General features: G+C 37.5%; 1 long non-coding RNA gene across 1 annotated transcript; it reads right to left on the reverse strand.

Annotated features, from left to right (window-relative positions):
* Nucleotides 1-377: 377 nt before the first annotated feature.
* On the reverse strand, nucleotides 378-3,554 carry LOC140886110 (uncharacterized). Its single transcript, XR_012151430.1, has 3 exons — nucleotides 3,426-3,554; nucleotides 959-1,065; nucleotides 378-524 (listed from the first exon to the last, which is right to left on the reverse strand). It is a non-coding gene; the product is annotated as an uncharacterized lncRNA (long non-coding RNA).
* Between the last annotated feature and the right edge of the window lie 1,184 nt (nucleotides 3,555-4,738).

Genomic DNA, 4,738 nt, shown 5'->3' on the forward strand with positions numbered 1-4,738 from the left:
ATTCCCAAAAACTCAAACAGGCGGCATAACGGCTAAAAACTGAATAACCAAAAATCACAACACCAGCAAATCAATTCAACCAACTCATAACAATAGCAATATAACCATTTCAAATCAACCAAAAAATCACATAAACCCCATTTTTGAACAACACTTCAAAAATTCAAATCAATTTCGAACTACGTTTTTTTTTCGATCCGACTGAAAATAAACGATGTCTACTATCTCAAGAACAACATATCCAAAAATCATTCGATTCCAACGACATCCAAAAAAACGAAGAACAACTGATCGAAGAAAAACTTATGATAGAATGAAGCCTTCAATGTCGTGATCGCGAAACTATCTTCGGATTAAAATTCTGTCGGACGGATCGAGTAGAAACCGGAAATCAAACGCTTGAAGATCTCGTTTCCCATCATCAATGGAGGAACACGGTTTGGAGGAGAAGAAATAAGAAGAAAGAGCCTAGTCATCCATCTAATATATGACTAAGTCAAAGACCAAAAATTCCACTGAAGTCCCTGAAATTTCAAAAATTGCAAAAACAAACCCTAATCAAATATCAATTCAGTCCTCGAATTAATAATCTCCGAATATCTCTAATAATATCAATTTTGATAAATTCGGGGCGTTACATTAATAAATTCATGTCTACTGCTATTTAATTTTTAAACTTGGGGCATAGGTTTTGTCATCACCAAAAAAAGGAAAATTGTTGGTTCCTTTCGTTTTGGTGACAACAAAACAACATATCATTTGTTATAGTGCTTGCCGCCTTATTCATTGTACAACAGGTATCAACCGCTTACAGTGAAGACTCACGTTTACCACTTAAAAGGAGTATCAACCGTTCAAGACTAGAAGAATTCAGTTGTCTCTATCGGTCTTAGCACAAATTTTAAAAATACCGGTTACTTGCTCAAGATCTTGTCTACCGTTCACATAAGATGTCTACCGCTCATATGATATGTCCACTGATCTCGATAAGCATCAACTGCTTGAAGGCTTGTCAACCGATCAGTACTTCAACAGGCTCTACTCAACGGCTATCTGATAAGACATCTTTAATGCAAAAGTCATTAGTATTTGTTAGCCGTCTGAAGCATTAATGAAGAGATATGAGAAGAATGGACAGAATTGCAACAAATAGATATTGCAAGTAATATTATTCAAATTCCAGCAGTCATTGCCTCCGAAAAATGAGGAAAATGTCTCAATCAAGAATTTATTAACAGAAGAGAAGATTGGACTTCTCAACAGCTAAATGACAGCCATATTTAATGAACAATAAAGACGTTGGAAATCATGGTGTTATAAATATTTGAATATTGCTCAAAGAATCAAGAAGAACGAAGCTTACTATCTAAAAAACCTTAGCAATATCTTTGAGCACTTTTACTTGAAGATATTCATCCTGCTCATATCAAACCTTTCTTATCAGAAAAAGTATTTGATCATCTAAGGATCTTTCAAGGTTACTCAAATCCATCCATTGATTGAAGAACACAAGAATATTCAAGGGATTTGAGAATCTGAGTTTGAAGAACTCAGTCAGAATCACAGTATCAAAATAAATTTGATAAGAACTTAGAATCTTATTCTTGAGAATCTAGGAGTTCTGTTATAGGCAGTGTCTAAGTCCTATTTTCGAAGTGAGTGAATTACAAGACGTTGTAGTTACCAAAGTTTTCTAGTGAATTCTTTCCTGTGTGGAAGAAGGGGAGACGTAGATGGAGATTACCTTTGAACTTCCATAAAACTCTTGACTCATTTACTTTAATGCATTGCACTTCTTTACCGGTCGATATCACCTAAGTTTGTGAGCTCTTTCCGCACTTATTTTCTAGTTGCTCACACAACCTAGGAAGTTGAGAAAAACGGTTAAGTGGACTAGCATTCACTCGGCTCTTATCATTTTTAAAAAATATTTTAAAATATGTATTCACCCCCTTCTTCTACATACACACCTGATCCCCAACACATAATGAAAAGTAATCCTATGTGGGTTCATTTTTTCTTTGAATCCGACATGTCCGAATCAAATACAGTCCATTAGATCTACTATCTAGTATAAGGGCATTGTAATAATGCTAGAAAAAACTCAGTCACTTTCCAAAATTATACTATCTACCTAATGATATTTTAATTAATTTCGTGCACCAATAACATAATATAATTGGAAGAGTTATGCTGATAAACTATGTAAATAAAACCTAAAGAACCATCCCAAAAATTGATAATCACTAATTTCTGTCACTAAGACAATCAGCACTCATTCCTATAACGTTCTACGTGAAATTATTTTTTTTCTTCACATGCCATCAATTTAACTTAAAACATATGCATGAATCATGAATTTAAAAAAAATATTAATTTTCCTTGAAAACTTTGCCCGTAAATATATATTTAATTACTTTATTATAAAAATAATATTCATATCAAAATATTACATATACGTCTATTAAATATATATTTACGGACTGTTATTTTGTCACGCCTAGTTCGAGTTGCTGCCCCTTAAATTAAAACTTTAAACTAAGTCTGACCAAATTACCTTATTTAATTCCTAAGCCCACACTTATACCTTAATCCTAAATTATATTATTCAATTTGAGCCTAATATAACATTTTCTGGGCCCAAATAATAATTTAAACTCACTTACTATCTTAAGCTCAAACACTAGTAATTAAAACTCAATTCAATAACTTAAGCCCAAATACTAATAATTAAGCCCAATTTAATTATCTTGAACACCTAAATCATTTGTTTGGTCCAATTAGGAATATCCGGACCAAACCCAAACCCATGATCCTAATTATTTCGACCCAGACCCGGACACTTAACCCGATCCAAATCAGACACCCGGACTCTTAACCCGACCCGGCCCAAATCAGAAACCCGGACTTTGCCCAACACACGCCCAGCCCAATCCAAGCTCGCCTCTTGCTCCCCCGATTCATTCCTGCGCACGGCCCAAACTCATTCCCAAGTCCCTGCCTGCTCCGGCCACCCATGGCCAGAGCCCGGCCGGACCCATGCCGGCAGGACCACCCCAGGGTCCTGCCGAACCTCCTTGAACCAGTCACCTCCTACACAAGAACACCCGCACCCATTCCTTGCGCACACAGCCACCCAAACCATCGGCCAACCACTCTCCAATAACTCCAGCCCAGAACTTCGCCACCTTAGTACCCTCTTAACCCCAACCCATGGCTGGAAGCATCTTGAACCCGAACAGGAAGCAGCAAAATAGAACCGAGCCAACAAGCAAGAGAAAAAAACAGAAAATAAATCGAGAAATATGATGCAAAACTCTTAAAATATTGAGTTCAACAACACACACAAATGCTAGCACATATTTACTCAACCAAACAAACAATATATATCGATTTAAACGGTGGGGGAAGGAAATCGAACATGCCTTAAACCGGAAAATAAAGTTATAGAAACGAAGCTCAGGGCGTGGTGATCAATAATCCGCAATAATCTTGAAATTTGATAAAGATTTCGTGTGAGCTGTGTGCTAGTGAGAAGAACGGCTGACTCCCTGCTTCAACCAGAAACGAAGGCGTGAAGAAGACGTAGTTTTAGGGCTCAACTCATGGGTTTTAAAACTTGGATCATGGGCCGGCTTTTGTTTTTGGGCTTTAAAGAAAATAAATAAACTTCAACCCAAGATAGATTTTTGGACCATAAATAGCATATTTTCGAAATAAATAAATGGCCCAAATTAAAAGTGTCCTAAAAGCCTATAAAATTGCCCATTTTTAATACCTAAATTTTCCAATGAAATAAACCTTAAAATAATTATTTTATGCTCTTTAAAATCCTAATTACATTTAAAACACATAATCATTATAAATAAAAGTCATTTAAACCCTGAATTTATTTTATTATTATTTAATTTTATTTAAAATATTAATTATCCTAATTATGCATACGGTTTATGTAAGAGAAAATTCTAGGCGTTACAATTCTTTCCCTCTTAAAAGAAATTTCGCCCTCGAAATTGAGATACGTACCGAAAAGATCCGGATAACGCGTCCGCATGTCTGTCTCAGCCTCCCAGGTGGCCTCCTCCTCAGAATTATTTAGCCACCGGACCTTGACCATGGGAATAACTCGCGTCCTCAGTCTCCGCTCCTCACGTGCCAAAATCTGCACCGGTCGCTCCTCGAACGACAAATCTGACGCCAGCCGTAGAGGCTCAAAATCCAGAATATGCGATGAGTTTGAGATATACCTTCTCAGCATCGAGACATGGAATACATTGTGCACCACTGCAAGACTAGGAGGCAGCGCTACACGATAAGCCAAGGTACCAATCTGTCCAAAATCTCAAATGGACCGATAAACCTCGGACTGAGATTGCCTCTCTTACCAAAATGCATCACTCCTTTCATGGGCGCGACTCTCACAAATACATGGTCTCCTACGACAAACTCAAGGTCGCGTCGTCATCGATCAACATAACTCTTATGACAACTCTGTGCGGTCCTCATCCTGTCTCAAATCCGCAACACAATATCTGCAGTCTGCTGCACCAACTCTGGCCCTAAGAGAATCCTCTCGCCAACCTCATCCCAGTGCACGGAAGATCTACACCTTCTTCTATAAAGAGCCTCGTAAGGAGCCATACCTATAGATGCTTGATAACTGTTGTTATAGGTAAACTCCACTAGAGGTAGCCTCGACTCCCATGAGCCCTGAAAGTTGATCACACAGGCTCTCAAC

This window comes from Henckelia pumila, chromosome 3 (genome assembly GCF_033568475.1).
Source record: "Henckelia pumila isolate YLH828 chromosome 3, ASM3356847v2, whole genome shotgun sequence".
In the NCBI taxonomy this organism is placed as follows: domain Eukaryota; kingdom Viridiplantae; phylum Streptophyta; class Magnoliopsida; order Lamiales; family Gesneriaceae; genus Henckelia; species Henckelia pumila.